This window comes from Palaemon carinicauda, chromosome 10, assembly GCF_036898095.1.
Source record: "Palaemon carinicauda isolate YSFRI2023 chromosome 10, ASM3689809v2, whole genome shotgun sequence".
Lineage (NCBI taxonomy): Eukaryota > Metazoa > Arthropoda > Malacostraca > Decapoda > Palaemonidae > Palaemon > Palaemon carinicauda.
This window is the reverse complement of record NC_090734.1, coordinates 50,421,169-50,445,358: the sequence shown is the minus strand read 5'-3', so window position 1 is coordinate 50,445,358 and position 24,190 is coordinate 50,421,169.

Here is a 24,190-nt window from a genome sequence, read left to right as displayed (position 1 = left end):
GATCCCGAGGTCGTTTAGAGAATCCAGACATTAATGTATCAAAAATATATATGGCTTATTTAAATATGAAAAACACGTCTAAATGTGCTAAATTTATCATTAATTGAATGCGAAGTAACAAACTAACAATTAGCTACGATGGTGAAGATTGGTTGATTTCAATTCTAAGTATAAAACACCTGAATTCGACATGTATAAGTACAGAAGAATTGTCATTGACTTTTATCTTTCTTCGTGGCCAAGTGGCTTAGTCACTGTCTGTACAAGCTTGCCGACCAGGGTTCGATTCCCGGCCGGACCCAAGCTCTTGCCTTTGTGTGATTTCGCCTGGGGCTCTGATCCCGAGGTCGTTAAGAGAATCCAGACATTAATAAATCAAAAATATATATGGCTTATTTAAATATGAAAATCACGTCTAAATGTGCAAAATTTATCATTAATTGAGTGCCAAGTAACAAACTACCAATTAGCTACGATGGTGAAGATGGGTTGATTTCAATTCTAAGTACAAAACACCTGAATTCGATAAGTATAAATACAGAAGAATTGTCATTGACTTTTATGTTTCTTTGTGGCCAAGTGGCTTAGTAACTGTCTATACAAGCTTGCCGACCAGGGTTCGATTCCCGGCCGGACCCAAGCTCTTGTCTTTGTGTGATTTTGCCTGGGGCTCTGATCCCGAGGTCGTTAAGAGAATCCAGACATTAATGTATCAAAAATATATATGGCTTATTTAAATATGAAAACCACGTCTAAATGTGCAAAATTTATCATAAATTGAATGCAAAGTAACAAACTACCAATTAACTACGATGGTGAAGATGGGTTGATTTCAATTCTAAGTACAAAACACCTGTATTCGACAGGTATAAGTACAGAAGAATTGTCATTGACTTTTATCATTCTTCGTGGCGAAGTGGCTTAGTCACTGTCTATACAAGCTTGCCGACCAGGGTTCGATTCCCGGCCGGACCCAAGCTCTTGCCTTTGTGTGATTTCGCCTGGGGCTCTGATCCCGAGGTCGTTAAGAGAATCCAGACATTAATGTATCGAAAATATATATGGCTTATTTAAATATGAAAAAAACGTCTAAATGTGCAAAATTTATCATTAATTGAATGCCAAGTCACACACTACCAATTAGCTACGATGGTGAAGATGGGTTGATTTCAATTCTAAGTACAAAACACCTGAATTCGACAGGTATAAGTACAGAAGAATTGTCATTGACTTTTATGTTTCTTCGTGGCCAAGTGGCTTAGTCACTGTCTATACAAGCTTGCCGACCAGGGTTCGATTCCCGGCCGGACCCAAGCTCTTGTCTTTGTGTGATTTCGCCTGGGGCTCTGATCCCGAGGTCGTTAAAAGAATCCAGACATTAATGTATCAAAAATATATATGGCCTAATTAAATATGAAAAACACATCTAAATGTGCAAAATTTATCATTAATTGAATGCCAAGTAACAAACTACCAATTAGCTACGATGGTCAAGATGCGTTGATTTCAATTCTAAGTATAAAACACCTGAATTCGACAGGTATAAGTACAGAAGAATTGTCATTGACTTTTATCTTTCTTTGTGGCCAAGTGGCTTATTCACTGTCTGTACAAGCTTGCCGACCAGGGTTCGATTCCCGGCCGTACACAAGCTCTTTTCTTTGTATGATTTCGCCTGAGGCTCTGATCCCGAGGTCGTTAAGAGAATCCAGACATTAATGTATCAAAAATATATATGGCTTATTCAAATATGAAAAACACGTCTAAATGTGCAAAATTTATCATTAATTGAATGCCAAGTAACAAACTACCAATTAGCAACGATGGTGAAGATGGGTTGATTTCAATTCTAGGTACAAAACACCTGAATTCAACAGGTATAAGTACAGAAGAATTGTCATTGACTTTTATCTTTCTTCGTGGCCAAGTGGCTTAGTCACTGTCTATACAAGCTTGCCGACCAGGGTTCGATTCCCGGCCGGGCCCAAGCTCTTCTCTTTGTGTGATTTCGCCTGGGGCTCTGATCCCGAGGTCTTTAAGAGAATCCAGACATTAATGTATCAAAAATATATATGGCTTATTCAAATATGAAAAACACGTCTAAATGTGCAAAATTTATCATTAATTGAATGCCAAGTAACAAACTACCAATTAGCTACGATCGTGAAGATGGGTTGATTTCAATTCTAAGTACAAAACACCTGAATTCGACAGGTATAAGTACAGAAGAATTGTCATTGACTTTTATCTTTCTTCGTGGCCAAGTGGCTTAGTCACTGTCTATACAAGCATGCCGACCAGGGTTCGATTCCCGGCCGGACCCAAGCTCTTGCCTTTGTGTGATTTCGCCTGGGGCTCTGATCCCGAGGTTGTTAAGAGAATCCAGACATTAATGTATCAAAAATATATATGGCTTATTTAAATATGAAAAAAAACCTCTAAATGTGCAAAATTTATCATTAATTGAATGCCAAGTAACACACTTCCAATTAGCTACGATGGTGAAGATGGGTTGATTTCAATTCTAAGTACAAAACACCTGAATTCGACAGGTATAAGTACAGAAGAATTGTCATTGACTTTTATCTTTCTTCGTGGCGAAGTGACTTAGTCACTGTCTATACAAGCTTGCCGACCAGTGTTCGATTCCCGGCCGGACCCAAGCTCTTGTCTTTGTGTGATTTCGCCTGGGGCTCTGATCCCGAGGTCGTTAAGAGAATCCAGACATTAATGTATCAAAAATATATATGGCCTAATTAAATATGAAAAACACATCTAAATGTGCAAAATTTATCATTAATTGAATGCCAAGTAACAAACTAACAATTAGCTACGATGGTGTAGATGGGTTGATTTCAATTCTAAGTATAAAACACCTGAATTCGACAGGTATAAGTACAGAAGAATTGTCATTGACTTTTATCTTTCTTCGTGGCCAAGTGGCTTAGTCACTGTCTGTACAAGCTTGCCGACCAGGGTTCGATTCCCGGCCGGACCCAAGCTCTTATCTTTGTGTGATTTCGCATGGGGCTCTGATCCCGAGGTCGTTAAGAGAATCCAGACATTAATATATCATAAATATATATTGCTTATTTAAATATGAAAAACACGTCTAAATGTGCAAAATTTATCATTAATTGAATGCCAAGTAACAAACTACCAATTAGCTACGATGGTGAAGATGGGTTGATTTCAATTCTAAGTACAAAACACCTGAATTCTACAGGTATAAGTACAGAAGAATTGTCATTGACTTTTATGTTTCTTCGTGGCCAAGTGGCTTAGTCACTGTCTATACAAGCTTGCCGACCAGGGTTCAATTCCCGGCCAGACCCAAGCTCTTACCTTTTTGTGATTTCGCCTGGGGCTCTGATCCCGAGGTTGTTAAGAGAATCCAGACATTAATGTATCAAAAATATATATGGCTTATTTAAATATGAAAAAAAACCTCTAAATGTGCAAAATTTATCATTAATTGAATGCCAAGTAACACACTTCAAATTAGCTACGATGGTGAAGATGGGTTGATTTCAATTCTAAGTACAAAACACCTGAATTCGACAGGTATAAGTACAGAAGAATTGTCATTGACTTTTATCTTTCTTCGTGGCGAAGTGACTTAGTCACTGTCTATACAAGCTTGCCGACCAGTGTTCGATTCCCGGCCGGACCCAAGCTCTTGTCTTTGTGTGATTTCGCCTGGGGCTCTGATCCCGAGGTCGTTAAGAGAATCTAGACATTAATGTATCAAAAATATATATGGCCTAATTAAATATGAAAAACACATCTAAATGTGCAAAATTTATCATTAATTGAATGCCAAGTAACAAACTAACAATTAGCTACGATGGTGTAGATGGGTTGATTTCAATTCTAAGTATAAAACACCTGAATTCGACAGGTATAAGTACAGAAGAATTGTCATTGACTTTTATCTTTCTTCGTGGCCAAGTGGCTTAGTCACTGTCTGTACAAGCTTGCCGACCAGGGTTCGATTCCCGGCCGGACCCAAGCTCTTGTCTTTGTGTGATTTCGCCTGGGGCTCTGATCCCGAGGTCGTTAAGAGAATCTAGACATTAATGTATCAAAAATATATATGTCTTATTTAAATATGAAAAAAAACGTCTAAATGTGCAAAATTTATCATTAATTGAATGCCAAGTAACACACTACCAATTAGCTACGATGGTGAAGATGGGTTGATTCCAATTCTAAGTACAAAACACCTGAATTCGACAGGTATAAGTACAGAAGAATTGTCATTGACTTTTATCTTTCTTCGTGGCCAAGTGGCTTAGTCACTGTCTGTACAAGCTTGACGACCAGGGTTTGATTCCCGGCCGGACCCAAGCTCTTGTCTTTGTGTGATTTCGCCTGGGGCTCTGATCCCGAGGTCGTTAAGAGAATCTAGACATTAATGTATCAAAAATATTTATGTCTTATTTAAATATGAAAAAAAACCTCTAAATGTGCAAAATTTATCATTAATTGAATGCCAAGTAACACACTTCAAATTAGCTACGATGGTGAAGATGGGTTGATTTCAATTCTAAGTACAAAACACCTGAATTCGACAAGTATAAGTACAGAAGAATTGTCATTGACTTTTATCTTTCTTCGTGGCGAAGTGACTTAGTCACTGTCTATACAAGCTTGCCGACCAGTGTTCGATTCCCGGCCGGACCCAAGCTCTTGTCTTTGTGTGATTTCGCCTGGGGCTCTGATCCCGAGGTCGTTAAGAGAATCCAGACATATATGTATCAAAAATATATATGGCTTATTTAAATATGAAAAACACGTCTAAATGTGCAAAATTTATCATTAATTGAATGCCAAGTAACAAACTACCAAGTAGCAACGATGGTGAAGATGGGTTGATTTCATTTCTAGGTACAAAACACCTGAATTCGACAGGTATAAGTACAGAAGAATTGTCATTGACTTTTATGTTTCTTTGTGGCCAAGTGGCTTAGTCACTGTCTATACAAGCTTGCCGACCAGGGTTCGATTCCCGGCCGGACCCAAGCTCTTGCCTTTGTGTGATTTCGCCTGGGGCTCTGATCCCGAGGTCGTTAAGAGAATCCAGACATTAATGTATCAAAAATATATATGGCTTATTTAAATATGAAAAAAACGTCTAAATGTGCAAAATTTATCATTAATTAAATGCCAAGTAACACACTACCAATTAGCTACGATGGTGAAGATGGGTTGATTTCAATTCTAAGTACAAAACACCTGAATTCGACAGGTATAAGTACAGAAGAATTGTCATTGACTTTTATGTTTCTTCGTGGCCAAGTGGCTTAGTCACTGTCTATACAAGCTTGCCGACCAGAGTTCGATTCCCGGCCAGACCCAAGCTCTTGCCTTTGTGTGAGTTCGCCTGGGGCTCTGATCACGAGGTCGTTAAGAGAATCCAGACATTAATGTATCAAAAATATATATGGCTTATTTAAATATGAAAAAAAAAAAACGTCCAAATGTGCAAAATTTATCATTAATTGAATGCCAAGTAACACACTACCAATTAGCTACGATGGTGAAGATAGGTTGATTCCAATTCTAAGTACAAAACACCTGAATTCGACAGGTATAAGTACAGAAGAATTGTCATTGACTTTTATCTTTCTTCGTGGCCAAGTGGCTTAGTCACTGTCTATACAAGCTTGCCGACCAGGGTTCGATTCCCGGCCGGACCCAAGCTCTCTTCTTTGTGTGATTTCGCCTGGGGCTCTGATCCCGAGGTCGTTTAGAGAATCCAGACATTAATGTATCAAAAATATATATGGCTTATTTAAATATGAAAAACACGTCTAAATGTGCTAAATTTATCATTAATTGAATGCGAAGTAACAAACTAACAATTAGCTACGATGGTGAAGATTGGTTGATTTCAATTCTAAGTATAAAACACCTGAATTCGACATGTATAAGTACAGAAGAATTGTCATTGACTTTTATCTTTCTTCGTGGCCAAGTGGCTTAGTCACTGTCTGTACAAGCTTGCCGACCAGGGTTCGATTCCCGGCCGGACCCAAGCTCTTGCCTTTGTGTGATTTCGCCTGGGGCTCTGATCCCGAGGTCGTTAAGAGAATCCAGACATTAATAAATCAAAAATATATATGGCTTATTTAAATATGAAAATCACGTCTAAATGTGCAAAATTTATCATTAATTGAGTGCCAAGTAACAAACTACCAATTAGCTACGATGGTGAAGATGGGTTGATTTCAATTCTAAGTACAAAACACCTGAATTCGATAAGTATAAATACAGAAGAATTGTCATTGACTTTTATGTTTCTTCGTGGCCAAGTGGCTTAGTAACTGTCTATACAAGCTTGCCGACCAGGGTTCGATTCCCGGCCGGACCCAAGCTCTTGTCTTTGTGTGATTTTGCCTGGGGCTCTGATCCCGAGGTCGTTAAGAGAATCCAGACATTAATGTATCAAAAATATATATGGCTTATTTAAATATGAAAACCACGTCTAAATGTGCAAAATTTATCATAAATTGAATGCAAAGTAACAAACTACCAATTAACTACGATGGTGAAGATGGGTTGATTTCAATTCTAAGTACAAAACACCTGTATTCGACAGGTATAAGTACAGAAGAATTGTCATTGACTTTTATCATTCTTCGTGGCGAAGTGGCTTAGTCACTGTCTATACAAGCTTGCCGACCAGGGTTCGATTCCTGGCCGGACCCAAGCTCTTGCCTTTGTGTGATTTCGCCTGGGGCTCTGATCCCGAGGTCGTTAAGAGAATCCAGACATTAATGTATCGAAAATATATATGGCTTATTTAAATATGAAAAAAACGTCTAAATGTGCAAAATTTATCATTAATTGAATGCCAAGTCACACACTACCAATTAGCTACGATGGTGAAGATGGGTTGATTTCAATTCTAAGTACAAAACACCTGAATTCGACAGGTATAAGTACAGAAGAATTGTCATTGACTTTTATGTTTCTTCGTGGCCAAGTGGCTTAGTCACTGTCTATACAAGCTTGCCGACCAGGGTTCGATTCCCGGCCGGACCCAAGCTCTTGTCTTTGTGTGATTTCGCCTGGGGCTCTGATCCCGAGGTCGTTAAAAGAATCCAGACATTAATGTATCAAAAATATATATGGCCTAATTAAATATGAAAAACACATCTAAATGTGCAAAATTTATCATTAATTGAATGCCAAGTAACAAACTACCAATTAGCTACGATGGTCAAGATGCGTTGATTTCAATTCTAAGTATAAAACACCTGAATTCGACAGGTATAAGTACAGAAGAATTGTCATTGACTTTTATCTTTCTTTGTGGCCAAGTGGCTTATTCACTGTCTGTACAAGCTTGCCGACCAGGGTTCGATTCCCGGCCGGACCCAAGCTCTTGTCTTTGTGTGATTTCGCCTGGGGCTCTGATTCCGAGGTCGTTAAGAGAATCCAGACATTAATGTATCAAAAATATATATGGCTTATTTAAATAGGAAAAAACATGTCTAAATGTGCAAAATCTATCATTAATTGAATGCCAAGTAACAAACTACCAATTAGCTACGATGGTGAAAATGGGTTGATTTCAATTCTAAGTACAAAACACCTGAATTCGACAGGTATAAGTACAGAAGAATTGTCATTAACTTTTATCTTTCTTCGTGGCCAAGTGGCTTAGTCACTGTCTATACAAGCTTGCCGACCAGGGTTCGATTCCCGGCCGGACCCAAGCTCTTGTCTTTGTGTGATTTCGCCTGGGGCTCTGATCCCGAGGTCGTTAAGAGAATCCAGACATTAATGTATCAAAAATATATATGGCCTAATTAAATATGGAAAACACATCTAAATGTGCAAAATTTATCATTAATTGAATGCCAAGTAACAAACTACCAATTAGCTACGATGGTGAAAATGGGTTGATTTCAATTCTAAGTACAAAACACCTGAATTCTACAGGTATAAGTACAGAAGAATTGTCATTGACTTTTATCTTTCTCCGTGGCCAAGTGGCTTATTCACTGTCTGTACAAGCTTGCCGACCAGGGTTCGATTTCCGGCCGGACCCAAGCTCTTGTCTTTGTGTGATTTCGCCTGGGGCTCTGATTCCGAGGATGTTAAGAGAATCCAGACATTAATTTATCAAAAATATATATGGCTTATTTGAATATGAAAAAACACGTCTAAATGTGCAAAATTTATCATTAATTGAATGCCAAGTAACAAACTTCAGATTAGCTACAATGGTGAAGATGGGTTGATTTCAATTCTAAGTACAAAATACCTGAATTCGACAAGTATAAGAACAGAAGAATTTTCACTGACTTTTATCTTTCTTCGTGGCCATGTGGCTTAGTCACTGTCTATACAAGCTTGCCGACCAGGGTTCGATTCCCGGCCGGACCCAAGCTCTTGTCTTTGTGTGATTTCGCCTGGGGCTCTGATCCCGAGGTCGTTAAGAGAATCCAGACATTTATGTATCAAAAATATATATGGCTTATTTAAATATGAAAAACACGTCTAAATGTCCAAAATTTATCATTAATGGAATGCCAAGTAACAAACTACCAATTAGCTACGATGGTGAAGATGGGTTGATTTCAATTCTAAGTACAAAACACCTGAATTCGACAGGTATAAGTACAGAAGAATTATCATTGACTTTTATCTTTCTTCGTGGCCAAATGGCTTAGTCACTGTCTATACAAGCTAGCCGACCAGGGTTCGATTCCCGGCCGGACCCAAGCACTTGTCTCTGTGTGATTTCGCCTGGGGCTCTGATCCCGAGGTCGTTAAGAGAATCCAGACATTAATGTATCAAAAATATATATGGCTTATTTAAATATGGAAAACACGTCTAAATGTGCAAAATTTATCATTAATTGAATGCCAACTAACAAACTACATATTAGCTACAATGGTGAAGATGGGTTGATTTCAATTCTAAGTACAAAATACCTGAATTCGACAGGTATAAGAACAGAAGAATTGTCATTGACTTTTAATTTTCTTCGTGGCCAAGTGGCTTAGTCACTGTCTATACAAGCTTGCCGACAAGAGTTCGATTCCCGGCCGGACTCAAGCTCTTGTCTTTGTGTGATTTCGCCTGGGGCTCTGATCCCGAGGTCGTTAGGAGAATCCAGATATTAATGTATCAAAAATACATATGGCTTATTTAAATATGAAAAACACGTCTAATTGTGCAAAATTTATCATTAATTGAATGCCAAGTAACAAACTACCAATTAGCTACGATGGTGAAGATGCGTTGATTTCAATTCTAAGTATAAAACACCTGAATTCGACAGGTATAAGTACAGAAGAATTGTCATTGACTTTTATCTTTCTTCGTGGCCAAGTGGCTTATTCACTCTCTGTACAAGCTTGCCGACTAGGGTTCGATTCCCGGCCGGACCCAAGCTCTTGTCTTTGTGTGATATCGCCTAGGGCTCTGATCCCGAGGTCGTTAAGAGAATCCAGACATTAATGTATCAAAAATATATATGGCTTATTTAAATATGAAAAAACATGTCTAAATGTGCAAAATCTATCATTAATTGAATGCCAAGTAACAAACTACCAATTAGCTACGATGGTGAAGATGGGTTGATTTCAATTCTAAGTACAAAACACCTGAATTCGACAGGTATAAGTACAGAAGAATTGTCATTGACTTTTATCTTTCTTCGTGGCCAAGTGGCTTAGTCACTGTCTATACAAGCTTGCCGACCAGGGTTCGATTCCCGGCCGGACCCAAGCTCTTGGGTTTGTGTGATTTCGCCTGGGGCTCTGATCCCGAGGTCGTTAAGAGAATCCAGACATTAATATATCAAAAATATATATGGCCTAATTAAATATGAAAAACACATCTAAATGTGCAAAATTTATCATTAATTGAATGCCAAGTAACAAACTACCAATTAGCTACGATGGTGAAGATGGGTTGATTTCAATTCTAAGTATAAAACACCTGAATTCGACAGGTATAAGTACAGAAGAATTGTCATTGACTTTTATCTTTCTTCGTGGCCAAGTGGCTTATTCACTGTCTGTACAAGCTTGCCGACCAGGGTTCGATTCCCGGCCAGACCCAAGCTCTTGTCTTTGTATGATTTCGCCTGGGGCTCTGATTCCGAGGTCGTTAAGAGAATCCAGACATTAATTTATCAAAAATATATATGGCTTATTTAAATATGAAAAAACACGTCTAAATGTGCAAAATTTATCATTAATTGAATGCCAAGTAACAAACTACAGATTAGCTACAATGGTGAAGATGGGTTGATTTCAATTCTAAGTACAAAATACCTGAATTCGACAGGTATAAGTACAGAAGAATTTTCACTGACTTTTATCTTTCTTCGTGGCCATGTGGCTTAGTCACTGTCTATACAAGCTTGCCGACCAGGGTTCGATTCCCGGCCGGACCCAAGCTCTTGTCTTTGTGTGATTTCGCCTGGGGCTCTGATCCCGAGGTCGTTAAGAGAATCCAGACATTTATGTATCAAAAATATATATGGCTTATTTAAATATGAAAAACACGTCTAAATGTGCAAAATTTATCATTAATTGAATGCCAAGTAACAAACTACCAATTAGCTACGATGGTGAAGATGGGTTGATTTCAATTCTAAGTACAAAACACCTGAATTCGACAGGTATAAGTACAGAAGAATTATCATTGACTTTTATCTTTCTTCGTGGCCAAGTGGCTTAGTCACTGTCTATACAAGCTTGCCGACCAGGGTTCGATTCCCGGCCGGACCCAAGCTCTTGTCTCTGTGTGATTTCGCCTGGGGCTCTGATCCCGAGGTCGTTAAGAGAATCCAGACATTAATGTATCAAAAATATATATGGCTTATTTAAATATGGAAAACACGTCTAAATGTGCAAAATTTATCATTAATTGAATGCCAACTAACAAACTACATATTAGCTACAATGGTGAAGATGGGTTGATTTCAATTCTAAGTACAAAATACCTGAATTCGACAGGTATAAGTACAGAAGAATTGTCATTGACTTTTAATTTTCTTCGTGGCCAAGTGGCTTAGTCACTGTCTATACAAGCTTGCCGACAAGAGTTCGATTCCCGGCCGGACTGAAGCTCTTGTCTTTGTGTGATTTCGCCTTGGGCTCTGATCCCGAGGTCGTTAAGAGAATCCAGATATTAATGTATCAAAAATACATATGGCTTATTTAAATATGAAAAACACGTCTAATTGTGCAAAATTTATCATTAATTGAATGCCAAGTAACAAACTACCAATTAGCTACGATGGTGAAGATGGGTTGATTTCAATTCTAAGTACAAAACACCTGAATTCGACAGAAATAAGTACAGAAGAATTGTCATTGACTTTTATGTTTCTTCGTAGCCAAGTGGCTTAGTCACTGTCTATACAAGCTTGCCGACCAGGGTTTGATTCCCGGCCAGACCCAAGCTCTTTTCTTTGTGTGATTTCGTCTGGGGCTCTGATCCCGAGGTCGTTAAGAGAATCGAGACATTAATGTATCAAAAATATATATGGCCTAATTAAATATGAAAAACACATCTAAATGTGCAAAATTTATCATTAATTGAATGCCAAGTAACAAACTACCAATTAGCTACGATGGTGAAGATGGGTTGATTTCAATTCTAAGTACAAAACACCTGAATTCGACAGGTATAAGTACAGAAGAATTGTCATTGACTTTTATCTTTCTTCGTGGCCGAGTGGCTTAGTCACTGTCTATACAAGCTTGCCGACCAGGGTTCGATTCCCGGCCGGACCCAAGCTCTTGTCTTTGTGTGATTTCGCCTGGGGCTCTGATCCCGAGGTTGTTAAGAGAATCCAGACATTAATGTATCAAAAATATATATGGCTTATTTAAATATGAAAAACACGTCTAAATGTGAAAAATCTATCATTAATTGAATGCCAAGTAACAAACTACCAATTAGCTACGATGGTGAAGATGGGTTGATTTCAATTCTAAGTACAAAACACCTGAATTCGACTGGTATAAGTACAAAAGAATTGTCATTGACTTTTATCTTTCTACGTGGCCAAGTGGCTTAGTCACTGTCTATACAAGCTTGCCAACCAGGTTTCGATTCCCGGCCGGACCCAAGCTCTTGTCTCTGTGTGATTTCGCCTGGGGCTCTGATCCCGAGGTCGTTAAGAGAATCCAGACATTAATGTATCAAAAATATATATGGTTTATTGAAATATGGAAAACACGTCTAAATGTGCAAAATTTATCATTAATTGAATGCCAAGTAACAAACTACCAATTAGCTACGATGGTGAAGATGGGTTGATTTCAATTCTAAGTACAAAACACCTGAATTCGACAGGTATAAGTACAGAAGAATTGCCATTGGCTTTTATGTTTCTTCGTGGCCAAGTGGCTTAGTCACTGTCTATACAAGCTTGCCGACCAGGGTTCGATTCCCAGCCGGACCCAAGCTCTTGTCTTTGTGTGATTTCGCCTGGGGCTCTGATCCCGAGGTCGTCAAGAGAATCCAGACATTAATGTATCAAAAATATATATGGATTATTTAAATATGAAAAACACGTCTAAATGTGCGAAATTTATCATTAATTGAATGCCAAGTAACAAACTACAAATTAGCTACGATGGTGAAGATTGGTTGATTTCAATTTTAAGTACAAAATACCTGAATTCGACAAGTATAAGTACAGAAGAATTGTCATTGACTTTTATCTTTCTTCGTGGCCAAGTGGCTTAGTCAATATCTATACAAGCTTGCCGACCAGGGTTCGATTCCCGGCCGGACCCAAGCTCTTTTCTTTGTGTGATTTCGCCTGGGGCTCTGATCCCGAGGTCGTTAAGAGAATCGAGACATTACTGTATCAAAAATATATATGGCTTATTTAAATATGAAAAACACGTCTAAATGTGCAAAATTTATCATTAATTGAATGCCAAGTAACAAAGTAACAATTAGCTACGATGGTGAAGATGGGTTGATTTCAATTCTAAGTATAAAACACCTGAATTCGACAGGTATAAGTACAGAAGAATTGTCATTGACTTTTATCTTTCTTCGTGGCCAAGTGGCTTAGACACTCTCTGTACAAGCTTGACGACCAGGGTTCGATTCCTGGCCGGACCCAAGCTCTTGTCTTTGTGTGATTTCGCCTGGGGCTCTGATCACGAGGTCGTTAAGAGAATCAAGACATTAATGTATCAAAAATATATATGGCTTATTTAAATATGAAAAAAAACCTCTAAATGTGCAAAATTTATCATTAATTGAATGCCAAGTAACACACTTCCAATTAGCTACGATGGTGAAGATGGGTTGATTTCAATTCTAAGTACAAAACACCTGAATTCGACAGGTATAAGTACAGAAGAATTGTCATTGACTTTTATCTTTCTTCGTGGCGAAGTGACTTAGTCACTGTCTATACAAGCTTGCCGACCAGTGTTCGATTCCCGGCCGGACCCAAGCTCTTGTCTTTGTGTGATTTCGCCTGGGGCTCTGATCCCGAGGTCGTTAAGAGAATCCAGACATTAATGTATCAAAAATATATATGGCCTAATTAAATATGAAAAACACATCTAAATGTGCAAAATTTATCATTAATTGAATGCCAAGTAACAAACTAACAATTAGCTACGATGGTGTAGATGGGTTGATTTCAATTCTAAGTATAAAACACCTGAATTCGACAGGTATAAGTACAGAAGAATTGTCATTGACTTTTATCTTTCTTCGTGGCCAAGTGGCTTAGTCACTGTCTGTACAAGCTTGCCGACCAGGGTTCGATTCCCGGCCGGACCCAAGCTCTTATCTTTGTGTGATTTCGCATGGGGCTCTGATCCCGAGGTCGTTAAGAGAATCCAGACATTAATATATCATAAATATATATTGCTTATTTAAATATGAAAAACACGTCTAAATGTGCAAAATTTATCATTAATTGAATGCCAAGTAACAAACTACCAATTAGCTACGATGGTGAAGATGGGTTGATTTCAATTCTAAGTACAAAACACCTGAATTCGACAGGTATAAGTACAGAAGAATTGTCATTGACTTTTATGTTTCTTCGTGGCCAAGTGGCTTAGTCACTGTCTATACAAGCTTGCCGACCAGGGTTCAATTCCCGGCCAGACCCAAGCTCTTACCTTTTTGTGATTTCGCCTGGGGCTCTGATCCCGAGGTTGTTAAGAGAATCCAGACATTAATGTATCAAAAATATATATGGCTTATTTAAATATGAAAAAAAACCTCTAAATGTGCAAAATTTATCATTAATTGAATGCCAAGTAACACACTTCAAATTAGCTACGATGGTGAAGATGGGTTGATTTCAATTCTAAGTACAAAACACCTGAATTCGACAGGTATAAGTACAGAAGAATTGTCATTGACTTTTATCTTTCTTCGTGGCGAAGTGACTTAGTCACTGTCTATACAAGCTTGCCGACCAGTGTTCGATTCCCGGCCGGACCCAAGCTCTTGTCTTTGTGTGATTTCGCCTGGGGCTCTGATCCCGAGGTCGTTAAGAGAATCCAGACATTAATGTATCAAAAATATATATGGCCTAATTAAATATGAAAAACAGATCTAAATGTGCAAAATTTATCATTAATTGAATGCCAAGTAACAAACTAACAATTAGCTACGATGGTGTAGATGGGTTGATTTCAATTCTAAGTATAAAACACCTGAATTCGACATGTATAAGTACAGAAGAATTGTCATTGACTTTTATCTTTCTTCGTGGCCAAGTGGCTTAGTCACTGTCTGTACAAGCTTGCCGACCAGGGTTCGATTCCCGGCCGGACCCAAGCTCTTGTCTTTGTGTGATTTCGCCTGGGGCTCTGATCCCGAGGTCGTTAAGAGAATCTAGACATTAATGTATCAAAAATATATATGTCTTATTTAAATATGAAAAAAAACGTCTAAATGTGCAAAATTTATCATTAATTGAATGCCAAGTAACACACTACCAATTAGCTACGATGGTGAAGATGGGTTGATTCCAATTCTAAGTACAAAACACCTGAATTCGACAGGTATAAGTACAGAAGAATTGTCATTAACTTCTATCTTTCTTCGTGGCCAAGTGGCTTAGTCACTGTCTATACAAGCTTGCCGACCAGGGTTCGATTCCCGGCAGGACCCAAGCTCTTTTCTTTGTGTGATTTTGCCTGGGGCTCTGATCCCGAGGTCGTTAAGAGAATCCAGACATATATGTATCAAAAATATATATGGCTTATTTAAATATGAAAAACACGTCTAAATGTGCAAAATTTATCATTAATTGAATGCCAAGTAACAAACTACCAAGTAGCAACGATGGTGAAGATGGGTTGATTTCAATTCTAGGTACAAAACACCTGAATTCGACAGGTATAAGTACAGAAGAATTGTCATTGACTTTTATGTTTCTTTGTGGCCAAGTGGCTTAGTCACTGTCTATACAAGCTTGCCAACCAGGGTTCGATTCCCGGCCGGACCCAAGCTCTTGCCTTTGTGTGATTTCGCCTGGGGCTCTGATCCCGAGGTCGTTAAGAGAATCCAGACATTAATGTATCAAAAATATATATGGCTTATTTAAATATGAAAAAAACGTCTAAATGTGCAAAATTTATCATTAATTAAATGCCAAGTAACACACTACCAATTAGCTACGATGGTGAAGATGGGTTGATTTCAATTCTAAGTACAAAACACCTGAATTCGACAGGTATAAGTACAGAAGAATTGTCATTGACTTTTATGTTTCTTCGTGGCCAAGTGGCTTAGTCACTGTCTATACAAGCTTGCCGACCAGAGTTCGATTCCCGGCCAGACCCAAGCTCTTGCCTTTGTGTGAGTTCGCCTGGGGCTCTGATCACGAGGTCGTTAAGAGAATCCAGACATTAATGTATCAAAAATATATATGGCTTATTTAAATATGAAAAAAAAAAACGTCTAAATGTGCAAAATTTATCATTAATTGAATGCCAAGTAACACACTACCAATTAGCTACGATGGTGAAGATAGGTTGATTCCAATTCTAAGTACAAAACACCTGAATTCGACAGGTATAAGTACAGAAGAATTGTCATTGACTTTTATCTTTCTTCGTGGCCAAGTGGCTTAGTCACTGTCTATACAAGCTTGCCGACCAGGGTTCGATTCCCGGCCGGACCCAAGCTCTCTTCTTTGTGTGATTTCGCCTGGGGCTCTGATCCCGAGGTCGTTTAGAGAATCCAGACATTAATGTATCAAAAATATATATGGCTTATTTAAATATGAAAAACACGTCTAAATGTGCTAAATTTATCATTAATTGAATGCGAAGTAACAAACTAACAAATAGCTACGATGGTGAAGATTGGTTGATTTCAATTCTAAGTATAAAACACCTGAATTCGACATGTATAAGTACAGAAGAATTGTCATTGACTTTTATCTTTCTTCGTGGCCAAGTGGCTTAGTCACTGTCTGTACAAGCTTGCCGACCAGGGTTCGATTCCCGGCCGGACCCAAGCTCTTGCCTTTGTGTGATTTCGCCTGGGGCTCTGATCCCGAGGTCGTTAAGAGAATCCAGACATTAATAAATCAAAAATATATATGGCTTATTTAAATATGAAAATCACGTCTAAATGTGCAAAATTTATCATTAATTGAGTGCCAAGTAACAAACTACCAATTAGCTACGATGGTGAAGATGGGTTGATTTCAATTCTAAGTACAAAACACCTGAATTCGATAAGTATAAATACAGAAGAATTGTCATTGACTTTTATGTTTCTTCGTGGCCAAGTGGCTTAGTAACTGTCTATACAAGCTTGCCGACCAGGGTTCGATTCCCGGCCGGACCCAAGCTCTTTTCTTAAAGTGATTTTGCCTGGGGCTCTGATCCCGAGGTCGTTAAGAGAATCCAGACATTAATGTATCAAAAATATATATGGCTTATTTAAATATGAAAACCACGTCTAAATGTGCAAAATTTATCATAAATTGAATGCAAAGTAACAAACTACCAATTAACTACGATGGTGAAGATGGGTTGATTTCAATTCTAAGTACAAAACACCTGTATTCGACAGGTATAAGTACAGAAGAATTGTCATTGACTTTTATCATTCTTCGTGGCGAAGTGGCTTAGTCACTGTCTATACAAGCTTGCCGACCAGGGTTCGATTCCCGGCCGGACCCAAGCTCTTGCCTTTGTGTGATTTCGCCTGGGGCTCTGATCCCGAGGTCGTTAAGAGAATCCAGACATTAATGTATCGAAAATATATATGGCTTATTTAAATATGAAAAAAACGTCTAAATGTGCAAAATTTATCATTAATTGAATGCCAAGTCACACACTACCAATTAGCTACGATGGTGAAGATGGGTTGATTTCAATTCTAAGTACAAAACACCTGAATTCGACAGGTATAAGTACAGAAGAATTGTCATTGACTTTTATGTTTCTTCGTGGCCAAGTGGCTTAGTCACTGTCTATACAAGCTTGCCGACCAGGGTTCGATTCCCGGCCGGACCCAAGCTCTTGTCTTTGTGTGATTTCGCCTGGGGCTCTGATCCCGAGGTCGTTAAAAGAATCCAGACATTAATGTATCAAAAATATATATGGCCTAATTAAATATGAAAAACACATCTAAATGTGCAAAATTTATCATTAATTGAATGCCAAGTAACAAACTACCAATTAGCTACGATGGTCAAGATGCGTTGATTTCAATTCTAAGTATAAAACACCTGAATTCGACAGGTATAAGTACAGAAGAATTGTCATTGACTTTTATCTTTCTTTGTGGCCAAGTGGCTTATTCACTGTCTGTACAAGCTTGCCGACCAGGGTTCGATTCCCGGCCGGACCCAAGCTCTTGTCTTTGTGTGATTTCGCCTGGGGCTCTGATTCCGAGGTCGTTAAGAGAATCCAGACATTAATGTATCAAAAATATATATGGCTTATTTAAATAGGAAAAAACATGTCTAAATGTGCAAAATCTATCATTAATTGAATGCCAAGTAACAAACTACCAATTAGCTACGATGGTGAAAATGGGTTGATTTCAATTCTAAGTACAAAACACCTGAATTCGACAGGTATAAGTACAGAAGAATTGTCATTAACTTTTATCTTTCTTCGTGGCCAAGTGGCTTAGTCACTGTCTATACAAGCTTGCCGACCAGGATTCGATTCCCGGCCGGACCCAAGCTCTTGTCTTTGTGTGATTTCGCCTGGGGCTCTGATCCCGAGGTCGTTAAGAGAATCCAGACATTAATGTATCAAAAATATATATGGCCTAATTAAATATGAAAAACACATCTAAATGTGCAAAATTTATCATTAATTGAATGCCAAGTAACAAACTACCAATTAGCTACGATGGTGAGAATGGGTTGATTTCAATTCTAAGTACAAAACACCTGAATTCTACAGGTATAAGTACAGAAGAATTGTCATTGACTTTTATCTTTCTCCGTGGCCAAGTGGCTTATTCACTGTCTGTACAAGCTTGCCGACCAGGGTTCGATTTCCGGCCGGACCCAAGCTCTTGTCTTTGTGTGATTTCGCCTGGGGCTCTGATTCCGAGGATGTTAAGAGAATCCAGACATTAATTTATCAAAAATATATATGGCTTATTTGAATATGAAAAAACACGTCTAAATGTGCAAAATTTATCATTAATTGAATGCCAAGTAACAAACTTCAGATTAGCTACAATGGTGAAGATGGGTTGATTTCAATTCTAAGTACAAAATACCTGAATTCGACAAGTATAAGTACAGAAGAATTTTCACTGACTTTTATCTTTCTTCGTGGCCATGTGGCTTAGTCACTGTCTATACAAGCTTGCCGACCAGGGTTCGATTCCCGGCCGGACCCAAGCTCTTGTCTTTGTGTGATTTCGCCTGGGGCTCTGATCCCGAGGTCGTTAAGAGAATCCAGACATTTATGTATCAAAAATATATATGGCTTATTTAAATATGAAAAACACGTCTAAATGTCCAAAATTTATCATTAATGGAATGCCAAGTAACAAACTACCAATTAGCTACGATGGTGAAGATGGGTTGATTTCAATTCTAAGTACAAAACACCTGAATTCGACAGGTATAAGTACAGAAGAATTATCATTGACTTTTATCTTTCTTCGTTGCCAAATGGCTTAGTCACTGTCTATACAAGCTAGCCGACCAGGGTTCGATTCCCGGCCGGACCCAAGCACTTGTCTCTGTGTGATTTCGCCTGGGGCTCTGATCCCGAGGTCGTTAAGAGAATCCAGACATTAATGTATCAAAAATATATATGGCTTATTTAAATATGGAAAACACGTCTAAATGTGCAAAATTTATCATTAATTGAATGCCAACTAACAAACTACATATTAGCTACAATGGTGAAGATGGGTTGATTTCAATTCTAAGTACAAAATACCTGAATTCGACAGGTATAAGAACAGAAGAATTGTCATTGACTTTTAATTTTCTTCGTGGCCAAGTGGCTTAGTCACTGTCTATACAAGCTTGCCGACAAGAGTTCGATTCCCGGCCGGACTCAAGCTCTTGTCTTTGTGTGATTTCGCCTGGGGCTCTGATCCCGAGGTCGTTAGGAGAATCCAGATATTAATGTATCAAAAATACATATGGCTTATTTAAATATGAAAAACACGTCTAATTGTGCAAAATTTATCATTAATTGAATGCCAAGTAACAAACTACCAATTAGCTACGATGGTGAAGATGCGTTGATTTCAATTCTAAGTATAAAACACCTGAATTCGACAGGTATAAGTACAGAAGAATTGTCATTGACTTTTATCTTTCTTCGTGGCCAAGTGGCTTATTCACTGTCTGTACAAGCTTGCCGACCAGGGTTCGATTCCCGGCCGGACCCAAGCTCTTGTCTTTGTGTGATATCGCCTAGGGCTCTGATTCCGAGGTCGTTAAGAGAATCCAGACATTAATGTATCAAAAATATATATGGCTTATTTAAATATGAAAAAACATGTCTAAATGTGCAAAATCTATCATTAATTGAATGCCAAGTAACAAACTACCAATTAGCTACGATGGTGAAGATGGGTTGATTTCAATTCTAAGTACAAAACACCTGAATTCGACAGGTATAAGTACAGAAGAATTGTCATTGACTTTTATCTTTCTTCGTGGCCAAGTGGCTTAGTCACTGTCTATACAAGCTTGCCGACCAGGGTTCGATTCCCGGCGGACCCAAGCTCTTGGGTTTGTGTGATTTCGCCTGGGGCTCTGATCCCGAGGTCGTTAAGAGAATCCAGACATTAATATATCAAAAATATATATGGCCTAATTAAATATGAAAAACACATCTAAATGTGCAAAATTATCATTAATTGAATGCCAAGTAACAAACTACCAATTAGCTACGATGGTGAAGATGGGTTGATTTCAATTCTAAGTATAAAACACCTGAATTCGACAGGTATAAGTACAGAAGAATTGTCATTGACTTTTATCTTTCTTCGTGGCCAAGTGGCTTATTCACTGTCTGTACAAGCTTGCCGACCAGGGTTCGATTCCCGGCCAGACCCAAGCTCTTGTCTTTGTATGATTTCGCCTGGGGCTCTGATTCCGAGGTCGTTAAGAGAATCCAGACATTAATTTATCAAAAATATATATGGCTTATTTAAATATGAAAAAAACACGTCTAAATGTGCAAAATTTATCATTAATTGAATGCCAAGTAACAAACTACAGATTAGCTACAATGGTGAAGATGGGTTGATTTCAATTCTAAGTACAAAATACCTGAATTCGACAGGTATAAGTACAGAAGAATTTTCACTGACTTTTATCTTTCTTCGTGGCCATGTGGCTTAGTCACTGTCTATACAAGCTTGCCGACCAGGGTTCGATTCCCGGCCGGACCCAAGCTCTTGTCTTTGTGTGATTTCGCCTGGGGCTCTGATCCCGAGGTCGTTAGAGAATCCAGACATTTATGTATCAAAAATATATATGCTTATTTAAATATGAAAAAACACGTCTAAATGTGCAAAAATTTATCATTAATTGAATGCCAAGTAACAAACTACCAATTAGCTACGATGGTGAAGATGGGTTGATTTCAATTCTAAGTACAAAACACCTGAATTCGACAGGTATAAGTACAGAAGAATTATCATTGACTTTTATCTTTCTTCGTGGCCAAGTGGCTTAGTCACTGTCTATACAAGCTTGCCGACCAGTGTTCGATTCCCGGCCGGACCCAAGCTCTTGTCTCTGTGTGATTTCGCCTGGGGCTCTGATCCCGAGGTCGTTAAGAGAATCCAGACATTAATGTATCAAAAATATATATGGCTTATTTAAATATGGAAAACACGTCTAAATGTGCAAAATTTATCATTAATTGAATGCCAACTAACAAACTACATATTAGCTACAATGGTGAAGATGGGTTGATTTCAATTCTAAGTACAAAATACCTGAATTCGACAGGTATAAGTACAGAAGAATTGTCATTGACTTTTAATTTTCTTTGTGGCCAAGTGGCTTAGTCACTGTCTATACAAGCTTGCCGACAAGAGTTCGATTCCCGGCCGGACTGAAGCTCTTGTCTTTGTGTGATTTCGCCTTGGGCTCTGATCCCGAGGTCGTTAAGAGAATCCAGATATTAATGTATCAAAAATACATATGGCTTATTTAAATATGAAAAACACGTCTAATTGTGCAAAATTTATCATTAATTGAATGCCAAGTAACAAACTACCAATTAGCTACGATGGTGAAGATGGGTTGATTTCAATTCTAAGTACAAAACACCTGAATTCGACAGAAATAAGTACAGAAGAATTGTCATTGACTTTTATGTTTCTTCGTGGCCAAGTGGCTTAGTCACTGTCTATACAAGCTTGCCGACAAGGGTTTGATTCCCGACCAGACCCAAGCTCTTTTCTTTGTGTGATTTCGTCTGGGGCTCTGATCCCGAGGTCGTTAAGAGAATCGAGACATTAATGTATCAAAAATATATATGGCCTAATTAAATATGAAAAACACATCTAAATGTGCAAAATTTATCATTAATTGAATGCCAAGTAACAAACTACCAATTAGCTACGATGGTGAAGATGGGTTGATTTCAATTCTAAGTACAAAACACCTGAATTCGACAGGTATAAGTACAGAAGAATTGTCATTGACTTTTATCTTTCTTCGTGGCCGAGTGGCTTAGTCACTGTCTATACAAGCTTGCCGACCAGGGTTCGATTCCCGGCCGGACCCAAGCTCTTGTCTCTGTGTGATTTCGCCTGGGGCTCTGATCCCGAGGTCGTTAAGAGAATCCAGACATTAATGTATCAAAAATATATATGGCTTATTGAAATATGGAAAACACGTCTAAATGTGCAAAATTTATCATTAATTGAATGCCAAGTAACAAACTACCAATTAGCTACGATGGTGAAGATGGGTTGATTTCAATTCTAAGTACAAAACACCTGAATTCGACAGGTATAAGTACAGAAGAATTGCCATTGGCTTTTATGTTTCTTCGTGGCCAAGTGGCTTAGTCACTGTCTATACAAGCTTGCCGACCAGGGTTCGATTCCCAGCCGGACCCAAGCTCTTGTCTTTGTGTGATTTCGCCTGGGGCTCTGATCCCGAGGTCGTCAAGAGAATCCAGACATTAATGTATCAAAAATATATATGGATTATTTAAATATGAAAAACACGTCTAAATGTGCGAAATTTATCATTAATTGAATGCCAAGTAACAAACTACAAATTAGCTACGATGGTGAAGATTGGTTGATTTCAATTTTAAGTACAAAATACCTGAATTCGACAAGTATAAGTACAGAAGAATTGTCATTGACTTTTATCTTTCTTCGTGGCCAAGTGGCTTAGTCAATATCTATACAAGCTTGCCGACCAGGGTTCGATTCCCGGCCGGACCCAAGCTCTTTTCTTTGTGTGATTTCGCCTGGGGCTCTGATCCCGAGGTCGTTAAGAGAATCGAGACATTACTGTATCAAAAATATATATGGCTTATTTAAATATGAAAAACACGTCTAAATGTGCAAAATTTATCATTAATTGAATGCCAAGTAACAAAGTAACAATTAGCTACGATGGTGAAGATGGGTTGATTTCAATTCTAAGTATAAAACACCTGAATTCGACAGGTATAAGTACAGAAGAATTGTCATTGACTTTATCTTTCTTCGTGGCCAAGTGGCTTAGACACTCTCTGTACAAGCTTGACGACCAGGGTTCGATTCCTGGCCGGACCCAAGCTCTTGTCTTTGTGTGATTTCGCTTGGTGCTCTGATCCCGAGGTCGTTAAGAGAATCCAGACATTAATATATCAAAAATATATATGGCTTATTTAAATATGAAAAACACGTCTAAATGTGCAAAATTTATCATTAATTGAATGCCAAGTAACAAACTACTAATTAGCTACGATGGTGAAGATGGGTTGATTTCAATTCTAAGTACAAAACACCTGAATTCGACAGGTATAAGTACAGAAGAATTGTCATTGACTTTTATGTTTCTTCATGGCCAAGTGGCTTAGTCACTGTCTATACAAGCTTGCCGACCAGGGTTCGATTCCCGGCCGGACCCAAGCTCTTGTCTTTGTGTGATTTCGCCTGGGGCTCTGATCCCGAGGTTGTTAAGAGAATCCAGACATTAATGTATCAAAAATATATATGGCTTAATTAAATATGAAAAACACGTCTAAATGTGCAAAATTTATCATTAATTGAATGCCAAGTAACAAACTACCAATTAGCTACGATGGTGAAGATGGGTTGATTTCAATTCTAGGTACAAAACACCTGAATTCGACAGGTATAAGTACAGAAGAATTGTCATTGACTTTTATGTTTCTTCGTGGCCAAGTGGCTTAGTCACTCTCTATACAAGCTTGCCGACCAGGGTTCGATTCCCGGCCGGAGCCAAGCTCTTGCCTTTGTGTGAGTTCGCCTGGGGCTCTGATCCCGAGGTCGTTAAGAGAATCCAGATATTTATGTATCGAAAATATATAGGCTTATTTAAATATGAAAAAAACGTCTAAATGTGCAAAATTTATCATTAATTGAATGCCAAGTAACACACTACCAATTAGCTACGATGGTGAAGATGGGTTGATTTCAATTCTAAGTACAAAAACACCTGAATTCGACAGGTATAAGTACAGAAGAATTGTCATTGACTTTTATCTTTCTTCGTGGCCA